The 12,149-nt window shown below is 49.4% G+C and overlaps 1 protein-coding gene across 5 annotated transcripts in view; it reads left to right on the top strand.

The window, feature by feature from the left end:
• TJP3 (tight junction protein 3) overlaps nucleotides 1–12,149 on the top strand; it is a 628,414-nt gene that overhangs the window by 212,079 nt on the left and 404,186 nt on the right. Inside the window, exon 1 of one of the 5 annotated variants that reach the window (XM_068233797.1) lies at nucleotides 3,659–3,787. The exons of the other annotated variants lie outside the window; for them this stretch is intronic. The gene's annotated coding sequence lies outside the window, so the exon portion shown is untranslated. Of the gene's footprint in view, nucleotides 1–3,658; nucleotides 3,788–12,149 lie in introns of those variants that run through there. 5 annotated transcript variants of the gene reach the window in all.

The raw sequence follows: 12,149 nt of genomic DNA, 5'->3' as shown, positions 1-12,149 counted from the left end.
CTGTTTGACTAACATGCTCAGCTTTTATGAGGTAGTGAATGCTAATCTGGATATTGGGAATGCTGTAGATGTGATATACTTGGACTTTGCAAAGGCCTTCGACACTGTTCCCCACAGAAGTCTGGTGCAAAAGTTGAGGATGCAAGGACTGGGGAAGAGTTTGTGTGCATGGATGGGGAACTGGCTAATGGACAGAAAACAAAGAGTTGTGGTCAATGGATCGTACTCAAAATGGGAGACTGTTAGCAGTGGGGTCCCACAGGGGTCTGTACTGGGTCCAGTGCTCTTCAATTTATTTATTAATGACCTAGTAGATGCAGTAGTGAGCAATGTTGCTATTTTTGCAGATGATACAAAATTGTGCAGAATCATCAACTCTCAGGAAGATAGTGTCATATTGCAACAGGATCTGGATAGGATGGCTATATGGGCACATACATGGCAGATGAAATTCAATGTTGACAAATGTAAAGTCATGCATTTTGGTCGTACCAATGGTCTAGCACCATACACAATAAATGGGATACAGTTGGGAACATCAAACTTGGAGAAGGACTTAGGAGTACTCATCGACAACAAGTTAAATAATCGTACTCAATGCCAAGCCGCTGCAGCTAAAGCGAACAAAATTTTGGGATGCGTTAAAAGGGAAATAAAAACTCGAGATGCTAGCATAATATTGCCCCTGTTTAACTCTCTTGTAAGGCCACATCTGGAATATGGAATTCAGTTCTGGGCACCACATTACAAAAAAGATATTGCAGTTTTAGAGCAGGTGCAGAGACGAGCTACAAAATTGATACGTGGGATGGAAGGTCTCGCTTACCAAGAAAGGTTAGATAAACTGGGTTTATTTAGTCTAGAGAAAAGACGCCTTAGAGGAGATCTAATTAACATGTATAAATACATCAGAGGGCAATATAATAGCTTGGCGGATGAGCTTTTTGTCCCTAGGCCTTCTCAAAGGACTAGAGGACATGAGCTGCGCATGGAGGAAAAATGTTTTAGCCATTTATTTAGGAAAGGGTTCTTTACAGTAAGAGTGATTAAGATGTGGAATGTATTGCCACAGGAAGTCGTTATGGCAAACTCTATACCTGCATTTAAAGGGGGCTTAGATGCTTTCCTTGCGTTGAAAGACATCCATGGCTACAATTACTAGGTTATGCCTAATGATGTTGATCCAGGGATTTTATCTGATTGCCATCTGGAGTCAGGAAGGAATTTTTCCCTTTTGGGGCTAATTGGACCATGCCTTGTGGGGTTTTTTTCGCCTTCCTCTGGATCAACAGGGGTATGTGGGGGACGGGCTGGAGTTGTACTTTGTACTAGTTGAACTCGATGGACATATGTCTTTTTTCAACCAAAATAACTATGTAACTATGGATTAGCTGCATGCTTGTTTCAGGTGTGTGATGCGGCCACTACTGCTGCCAAAGAAATCAGCAGGACTGCTAAGCAACTGGTATTGTTTAAAAGGAAACATCCATATCCCTCTGTTTAGGTTCCCTTTAAAAATGCCACAGCAGACAGCTGACTCTTGCTCTCAGTCTTCCCAGCATATGCATGGGTCCTAGACAGTGCTAGAGGAACAGGTCTTGAATGTATGTCCCCTGGTAACTGGCCTTACTCTACCACATACCCCATAGATAAACTAACCATCAGGGATGCTCATACGGATTCCGGATATCCGGGTAACCCGGATATCTGAACTTTTTTCAGCTATCCGACCGGATTCGGATTCCGGATACCTGGGCCAAAATCTGGATAGCGATCTGCAGATATTTGGCCGCATAACCCGGATATCTGTGGATATCCGGATCCGAAATACTGTAACTAAGGAGATGACGTCCTGGAGCCAATCGGAGGGCTCCCAGCAGAAGCCCTAGCAACCAATCACAGAGGGGAGCCCTGGCCAGCCCCACCTGACCTCATTGAGCCAATCAGATTCCTCCCAGCCTAAGCCCTGGCACCCAATCACAGAAAGGAACACTGGCCAGCCCCCCTGTATAATGAGGGCTGCCATAATGAGACATATCGTCTTAGCTTGCTGAATGCTCACTGAGAGACATGCTCCAGTGCTGGTGGCCTAGCAGCAAGGGGGCTGTACACAGTTATAAACCTAAAGCTGTTCAGTGATGAACCCCTTCACTACTATCACTACACTATTGTTAAATCGTTAATTAGCTTGATTGATGTCATAGTGTGACAGTTAATGTGTGCTCCAGTGCTTGTAGCCTAAGGGCTGTACACAGTGATAAGCTATTCAGTGATTAACCCCTTCACTATCACTACACTATTGTTAAATCATTAATTAGCTTGATGTCATTTGTGTGACAGTCAGTGTGTGCTGCATGCAGCTGCGATGTCTGTGTGTGTGCTGTGCACAGACCAGCTGCTGCCTGCTGGCCAGCTATTAGCCTTAGGCATGGGTTAGGTTAGGGATTAGGGGATAGGATTACTGTGTTATAGTGTAGTTAGTACAGCAGTCAGTGCTAGTAGTTGTTAGAGTAGTAGTACCACTTTGTCAGCTTTCTACAGAACTGCTGTGCTGTGAGCAGTGCCAGTGTGACAGTTAGTGTGCACTAGTGTCTTCTCCTCTGCTGTCTGTCACCTGGCACTTGCCACGTGTCACGTGGCACATGGCAAGTGCCATATCCGGTATGCTCCTGGCACACGTTACACCCACTGCTGCATTGCCCTGCTCCTGCTGCCTCTGCAGCTCCCACCGCCAGGCCAGGGTGTCACAGGCCACTGATACCACCTATATTTAACCCAAAACACAATTGCTGCGTAATTTTTTGGAGGTGTCTTGGCTGAAAACTGTCATGTCCCAGTTGTGTGGTTGGACTTTGGACACAATGTGGGCTGCACGACCGCTGTCTGGAACCTAGGCCTAATGTTAATTGACAGCCAATTTTTTTTTTTTTTGGGGGGGGGGGGGGATTTGAAGTCCCCACATCATCAATTAGTGTTCCCCTTTGCAAAATAATGATACATGCCTCATTTACCCTAAAAAACATTTTTAAAGCAATTTAAAGGCCACTTCCGTTTTTTCTATCCAGTTATCCAAATCCCCCGGATACTGATGTCGGATATCCGATTCGGATCCGGATTGGAAAATGTTGAACTGTTAACAGGGCCGGATTTCTGGCTAGGCTGCATAGGCCATGGCCTAGGGCACCAGAATTTCAGCACTGCTTGGGGCGGCTGAGGGGCAGACAGTGTGTGCAGCAGAGAAGATGACCGTCCATTCATTCGTGCCCGCCTGGCCGCCATTTACAGCCTGCACTCACTCCCCGTGACTCCTCTCTGCTTGCTAGGCTCTCTCCCTCCATTACTACAACACCCCCCCACCCAACACATAATCTGCAGACGGCACAGAGAATGTCCGTTCCATCCACGGCGACTGCTTTGAGGACAAAGAGACACTGGCTACAAACAGGCAGCTTTGTATTCGTAGTCTCCAGTAAAGCGGCCGTCTGACTTTCCATGCAGTTTGAACTTCAATAAGATGGTGGGCGCAGATGTACAGAAGAGACACTGGTGTGTTTACAAACACACTGACTCCGCCCCCTTGACTTCAGCACAGAGTGTCTCGAAGATCAAAGACCCTCTACTTCCTATCCTCCTGGAAATGCTGCCATGGCTCTCTCCCCGCTTATCTCCATTAATGAGATCAATTAGGATTAGGATACAAGCGCCCACCCAGGGATCAGTGTCTTTGGAGCTATGGGGACCAAGCACAAGGTTTCACACTTCAGATCAGAAGACCAGGCTGGGATCAGTAAGTAAACAAACAGCTGCAATACAATGTCTGTAGATAAGCTCACTTAGCAGCTGCAGCTGAATGCTTCGTCTCAGCCTGGTTATTGTATTGCCTATTTTGTCACCCTGTGAAACATCTCCTTTCTTCTGCACCTATCTTCTCACTCTCTTTTCCTGTCCTATCTTTTGCTCTTGCTAGCTCTTTTCCTTCCTTCCCCATCTCTATCCTTTCCTTCTCTTTTGCTCCTCTTCCTTCCTCTGTCTCCCTTTTTCTTTCAATTTTGTATTTGGGGGAGAAGGAAACTACATGTAGCCAGGGCCGGCCCTAGACTTTTTGCCGCCTGAGGCAAATTTTTAAAAAATTGTCACCACCGCCGCCCCTCCCCCCCTCGGGGGGGGGGGGGGGGCGCTCTGGGGGGCCACCGAGCTGGAGGGGTAGCTGGCAGGACGGGGGTATTGGGCCAGCGGCGGGGAGGGGGGTCGGACCCACCCCTCCCTCGCCTGGGTCCCTCGTCCTCCGCTCCCCTCCAGCCTAAATAGAAGCAGCCGTATGTGTAAGAGGCACGGGCGGGGAGGACACTCACCTCTTCCCAGCGTGCGTTCCACTGACGTCACTTCCTGCAGCGTTGCAGGAAGTGATGTCAGTGGAACGCACGCTGGAGCGAAGAGGAGGTGAGTGTCTCCCCGCCCGTGCCTCTTTTACACATACGGCTGCTTCTATTTAGGCTGGAGGGGAGCGGAGGACGGGGGACCCAGGCGAGGGAGGGGGGGGTCCGACCCCCCTCCCCGCCGCTGGCCCAATACCCCCGTCCTGCCAGCTACCCCTCCAGCTCGGCGGGCCGGCTCCCCGCACCCACGGACAGGCGGGTGCCGCCCCTGGAAATTTGCCGCCTGAGGCAAAAGTTTCACCCTGCCTCATGAGCGGGCCGGCCCTGCATGTAGCAAAGGCTGGGAAATTGCCCTGATATCCCCCTCCACTCTGTCTTTTGCTCCCCCCCCCCCCCACACACACACACACTCCCTGCCTCTCTACCACTCTCTCTCCTTTCCTCTACTTTGTGTCACTCTTTTCCTATCTCTCTCCTCCTGTCCTTTGCTATCCTCTTTTTCACCATAATTGTCCCCTCTCATGTTCTCTCTTCCCTCTCCTCCCCTATATTGCCCTTCACCTCCTTTTTACATTCTTTTGTTCTCCCCTACCTTCCCCTCTCCCTCTCTCTAAAGCCTCGTACACAGGAGGCACAAATGTCTCACAAGACCGCTCTGACTAGCGACTGTTCGTGGCGCGCGCGTCATACACACGGGGGACCTGTCGCCGCAACGTGCCAGTGCCACGTGTTTGTGGCTACAGTTATGCCCCGTGTGTATGCACTATAAAACCCAAAAGCCTTTAGACCAATCCTTTGAGGCTTGGACACATTTGGATACTTACATTGGGAGGAGGAAGCCTCTGGAACCTAAAGAGGCTTTTCTATTCCTCCGGTGCCAGGCAGATCCAGCGCTCACACCCTCAGGCATCGTTCACATTAGGCAACGCAGATGGCTGTGCGTTCGGGAACAAAAGCTAACACTATTTGTACGCCATCTGCGTTGCCGTGCTTTGCGCTGCTGATCCCATTCATTACTGTGAATAGGATCAGCAATGTGCTTTGCTGAAAATACCTGCAGCAGTGCGATAGCACATCGCACTGCTGCGCAGCATCCATAGTCTGAATGTCAGAAGTGCTGTCTATGCACTTCTGATGTTCTTGTTGATCACACACCATATGTGCTGCTGAAATACGCACAGCAGTGCATAAAGTTTGAACGAGGCCTCAAAGTGCAGCCGCACTGCATCTGCGCAGTATCAAAACCACTCAAGCACCAGCATATAAAGCTTAGCCTGACTGTATCCATGCTACTGCACAGGTGCAGACGGCCCACACTGACATGTAATAGTGTTGACATCTTACTTAGCCCTTTGCAGTCATGCCGTTGATTGTCCTCAGAGGAGCTCACAATCTAATCCTACCATAGTCATAGTGCAATGTCCTACCATATTATTATTATGTATTTATAGAACACTGACATCCTCTGCCCCACTTTACAGAGCACATAGTCATGTCCCTGACTGTCCTCAGAGGAGCTCGCAATCTAATCTTTACCACTGTCTAATGGCTGGTACACGCATGTATGCAGAGCTGGAGGACCTGTCTGATAGCTCCAAAGATGCCAGATTACCATTACAAGTCTGGGCGGCAAGTATGGGGGGCTGTAATATTTTGTGTGTATGTGGGGGGGGGGGGGTGGTTTTTGACAGTTGGCCTAGGGCACTAAGAGATACAAATCCGGCCCTGGCTGTTAACCATACATATGTGGTATCAGGTTATTCAGAACAATTTAAAGGGACACTTAAGTAAAAAAAAAAAAATGAGTTTTACTCTCCTAGGGCCGTCTCCCTCCGATCCTCCTGGCCCCGCCGGCAGCCACTTCCTGTTTCGGTGACAGGAGCTGACAGGCTGGGGAAGCGAGTGTATCTTCGCGTTCCCAGACACATTAGCACCCTCTATGCTGCTATATGGTATATGATATATGCTATAGCAGCATAGATGGCGCTATTGTGGCCAGGAACGCGAAGAATCACTCGCGTCCCCAGCCTGTCAGCTCCTGTCACCGAAACAGGAAGTGGCTGCCGGCAGGGCCAGGAGGATCGGAGGGAGACGGCGAGGGCACCGGACAGCTGCAGGGGGCTATTGGAAGCCCCAGGTGAGTAAAACTCTTTTTTTTTTTACTTAAGTGTCCCTTTAACCAAATATTTTTGGGTAAATTTTTACAATGCTTCATGTGGGGTCTAAAAAAATACAGAAAAATTTACCTGAGGAGAAAAAAGGTAATTGTATTGTATTTTTGTTATAAATTTCATCAAATTCCACAAGAATCAGTCAAAAGTGGCTAAAACATGCACTCATAGATGGCTACCTTATGAAGCTTAGTTCATTAAATGGTGTAATTTTGGTGGGATTTTTACTGTTCTAGACCATCAGAACTTCTAAAAAAAACTGATGTACAGGACAAAAAACGTCAGTATTGTAGTCTGTTTTCTCTGAAAATCCAAATTTTTTTTTTGTTGGTCCCAGCAATGTACTCTACTAAAGAATTTGCCATACTTCGGAAGTATCCCTTTATTCCCTAAACATCCTACCTAATAAAAGCTAACTGTCGCTGCATCCAGCAGCCAGCTGTCCCTGTGTCCCAGGTTTTTTGTTACTGCGCATGTGCGTAGTAACGGACAGCTGGGACCAGGGAGCTGGGAGGACGAGCGAGGTGGGCGGGTGTGGGCGCGCTCCAGGGGGCACACAGCAGCTAAGACAAGGAGCACTTACACTCCGGACACAGATATGAATGACAGCTAGGGGGGCACAGAGGCAGTTATAACCGCAGAGTTCACACTGACCAGTATGGAGTCTCCTCCCCCCAGCTGGTGGATGCATGGCGCACTCACCTGTCCCCGGTCACATGACCCCGCCGCGCGCTGCACTGCTCCCAGCCACACAGGCGCTCCATAAACTGCCCACTACTATGTATCCATCTGTCTGCGTGCACGAACCTGGGGGGGGGCGTTCCCGCCCCGCATGCCCCGCATCCGCATGCGCGAAAGACAGCCGCGATCTTTCCCCGAGGACAGCGCTGATCACATGACGCTCATCAGCTCCTCCCAGCCCAGAGCAGGGCACCGATTACGTGCCCTGCTCTGGGCATCACGCTTTCATACTACCTCTCCGCCGACAGCAGGTCAAGTGACCTCCCTAGCCCCGCCCTCCACTGCAGCTGATTGATGGATTAACCCTTTGTAGCCACCAAAGCAGCTCCTGTGCAGTCTCATGATTTTCCTCTAACCACAGGAAAATCGGCTCCATTATGTCGCTCTCCAATGATGGACAGGCCAGAACTCCTAGGTGGGTGTAAGGGACTAAAAACGACCAAAAAGCTTCCTTACTAAAATCCCATGTAAGGGCTGGATCTACAGTCACCAAATTTTTCTGGGTCCAACCTGGGGGGGTCGACTGTGTTCGCGTAAGCGCAAAAAATGGGCGTGGGGGATCGGGGGCGACGTGCCAAAAAATAGGCGTGGCCATGACATTGTATGGGCGGAGCGTAACCGTAACCCCAAAGCAGCAAATATAGCCAACTATGACCATCCTACCTAATAAAACCTAACTGTCGCTGCGTCCAGCAGCCAGCTGTCCGTGTCCCAGGTTTACTGCGCATGTGTGCAGTAACGGACAGCTGGTACCAGGGAGCTGGGAGAACGAGCAAGGTGGGCGGGTGCGGGCGAGCGAGGTGGGCGGTTGCGCGCGCTCGGCGGTTGCGTGCGTGGCGCACGCATGCGCATTGGCTGCTCCGGCTGCCGGAAAAAGACCTAGAGCCCGTTTCTAAATGGGCTTGGGTCTACTAGTGAATATATAAAATACTAACTTTTATTAGAGATATGAATGGTGTCCACCCATAGCTATGCATTATCCTTCAAGGAGGACAACACAAAGGAGGTCTTCTGTGGATTTTGGTATGAGGGAACTCGTGTCTTTGTGTATCAACAGGCTTGCAGGTGGAGAGACTCCTTTTTATGTTCATTAGGTGATGTAGGCAGAGACATTCTATTTTTTTTCTCCCTCATAATAGATGACCTTTTATGCCCTAACTACTCCTGATGTCTTGGCGGTTGTTTAAAGGGATGCTGCTGAACCACATTTCCCAACTTTTTGAGCTAAGAAAGTGGGACACGTTAGCCTCCCTGGCGGTTTATTTATTTTGCCAGGGAGGCTGCAATGTGTTTTTTTTTTAATAAAAAAAAAAATATTCCATGCAGCCAACTGAAAGTTGGCTGCATGAAAGCCCACTAGAGGGCGCTCCTGATGTGTACTTTCGATCGCCTCCGGCAATCGAAAGTAACAAGATAGGCCCGCAATGAGCGGCCTATCTTGTTTCGCTTTCCTCGTCGCCATGGCGACGAGCGGAGTGACGTCATGGACGTCAGTCGACGTCCTGACGTCAGAGCCGCCCGATCCAGCCCCTAGCGCCGGCCGGAACTGTTTGTTCCGGCTGCGCTGGGCTCGGGCGGCTGGGGGGACCCTCTTTCGCCGCTGCACGCGGCGGATCGCCGCGGAGCGGCGGCGATCGGGCAGCACACGCGGCTGGCAAAGTGCCAGCTGCGTGTGCTGCTTTTTTCAGAAACGAAATCGGCCCAGCAGGGCCTGAGCGGCGACCTCCGGCGGCATACCCCGAGCTCAGCTCGGGATTACCGCCAAGGAGGTTAAGACACGCCCCCACCACACCACTCGCCATACATATCACAAAGAATTCAGAATGAAAATACGTAGTTTTATCCTTCAAACTACACTGGTCCTTTCTGTCATGAATAGTTTTTCTTCATCCTAACATCTGAAAATAAGAAATATGGCAATTTAATTGATGGGAATAACGTTTTTAGAGTATATTAAACACAATTCAGTGGAAAAATACATATATTGACACAGATCTGTACATCAGTCTTGAAAAGAGGGACAGAGGGATTGTGTTCCCAAAGAGGGACTGTCTCTCCGAAAGAGGGACAGTTGAGAGCTTTGCTGAACAGAATAGAAAAATGATATACTGAACTTACCTGGGGCTTCCTCCAGCCCTACATGATCTGTAAGGTCCCTCTTGGCTTCCTTCATTCTCCCGCTGGTAGCGCCATTAGCCGCGCGACTTGGCTGGGAGTTGTCCACAACTGCACGGCCTGTCTGGGTTCATGTCTCGCAGGCACGACTGTCTATGAGAAAAGTAGTCTGTTTTCAGAACCACCAGAACGCTCACATGATGGGAATGGGACTGTCCATGCATGTGCAGTTGCACATAACTCCTAGCCAAGCTATGCGGCTCACGGAGCCACCAGCGAGAGAACGGAGGGAGTGCAGAGGACACCAAGGGAACTCCGACTATGGGGGGTGGGGGGGGGGGGGGTGCTGGAGAAAGCCCCAGGATTGTCATTATGGCATTTTTCCGTTCTGTTCAGGGTTCCTTCAAAGGACAACTGAAGTGAGAAGTATACTAAGGCTGCCATATTTATTTCCCTTTAAACAATACCAGTTGCCTGGCAGCCATGATGGTCTATTTGGCTGCAGTAGTGTCTGAATTGCACCGGAAACAAGCATGCAGCTAATCTTGGCAGATTTGGAAAAAATGGCAGCAATAGTATAGTATTAGAGGCAGAGGATCAGCAGGATAGTCAGACATTTGGAATTGTTTAAAGGACAACTGAATTGAGAGGTATATGGAGGCTGCCATATGTATTTCCTTTTAATCAATTTCACCTGCATAAGACCTAATTGGTACGCTGATGTGTTTGGGAGGGTTTTGATATGGGCATGGCTACCATCATTACCATATACAGTATCTTTTAAAAGTATTTACTCCACTAATCATTTTCCATGTTCTGAAGGTGTATTATTTTGTTTTATTGTGAAGCAAACAATGACCACAGCAAAATAATTAATTGAAAACTTCATTGTGTATAACTATTCATCCCATCCCTTAAAGTCAGTGCTTTGTAGAGCCATGTTTTGTGGCAATTACTGCTGCAGGTCACTTTGGAGAAGTCTCTAGAAGCTTGCTATATCACGCCGGTGGTATTTTTATCCCTTTCCTCAAGGCAAAACTGCTCTAGTTCTCTTATACTGGATGGTTTTTGCTTCTGGCCACTCTTCCATAAAGCCAAGCTCTATGGCATGTACAGCCTATTGTGCTCCTATGGACAGATACTCCAGTCTCTGGTGTAGAACTCTGCAACCTCTGCAGGATTACCTTTTGGTCTTTGTTTTGCCTCTCTTATTAATGCCCTCCTTGCCTGGTCTGAGTTTTGGTGGGTAGCCCTCTCTGTTACACAGGGTTTAATAAAGACATGCATCCATCATTAGCCCCAAAGGGAAGAGAGTAACCAAGCAGCTTGGGCAGGCGCGTAGCTTGGGGGGGTCGGGGTAGGACAGGTGCCCCCGGGCGCTGGGTCCCCAAGGGCGCCCAGCTGCAGTGTCCTTTTTTTAATATAATTATTTCTCGGTGCCGGGTCTCCCCCGTCAGTGACGTCACCAGTGACGTCACCGCTGCACCGCCGCGCAGCGTCCTTAGCAGTGGGACGCTGCGCAGAGCGGCAGAGAGACAGCGCCGCCAGACCCATCCTCCCATTCGCCGCCGACAAGTCACGAGGCAGGCAGGGAAGGAAGAACGGGAGGTCAGGTGATAAGTGGAGCCGGAGACAGCGTGGAGCCGGACGGACGAGCCAGCACAGGGCTGTCAGGCGGAGAGGACCAGAGCCTAATAGTGCTATGCGCACTATTAGGTATATTGACGGTAAGCCTCAGTGAGAGGAAGCCTGGCAGAGGGAGGGTGGATGGACACATATACCCCTTGCTACATATACTGAGGACACATGTACCCCTTGCTACATATACTGAGGACACATATACCCCTTGCTACATATACTGAGGACACATGTACCCCTTGCTACATATACTGAGGACACATGTACCCCTTGCTACATATACTGAGGACACATATACCCCTTGCTACATATACTGAGGACACATATACCCCTTGCTACATATACTGAGGACACATATACCCCTTGCTACATATACTGAGGACACATATACCCCTTGCTACATATACTGAGGACACATGTACCCCTTGCTACATATACTGGGCGCATATACCCCTGGCTACATATACTGGGCACATATACCCCTGGCTACATATCCTGGGCACATATACCCCTGGCTACATATCCTGGGCACATATACCCCTGGCTACATATCCTGGGCACATATACCCCTGGCTACATATCCTGGGCACATATACCCCTGGCTACATATCCTGGGCACATATACCCCTGGCTACATATCCTGGGCACATATACCCCTGGCTACATATACTGGGCACGTATACACCTGGCTACATATCCTGGGCACGTATACCCCTGGCTACATATCCTGGGCACATATACCCCTGGCTACATATCCTGGGCACATATACCCCTGGCTACATATCCTGGGCACATATACCCCTGGCTACATATCCTGGGCACATATACCCCTGGCTACATATCCTGGGCACATATACACCTGGCTACATATACTGGGCACATATACCCCTGCCTACATATACTGGGGACATATACCCCTGCCTACATATACTGAGGACATATACACCTGGCTACATATACTGAGGACATATACACCTGGCTACATATACTAGGCACATATACCCCTGGCTACATATAGTGGGGACATATACCCCTGGCTACATATACCAGGCACATATACCTCTGGCTACATCTACTGGACACATATAACCCTGGCTACATATACTGG

The sequence above is a fragment of the Hyperolius riggenbachi genome, chromosome 1 (assembly GCF_040937935.1).
Source record: "Hyperolius riggenbachi isolate aHypRig1 chromosome 1, aHypRig1.pri, whole genome shotgun sequence".
Taxonomy (NCBI): domain Eukaryota; kingdom Metazoa; phylum Chordata; class Amphibia; order Anura; family Hyperoliidae; genus Hyperolius; species Hyperolius riggenbachi.
This window is presented reverse-complemented; position numbering and strand designations above follow the sequence as displayed.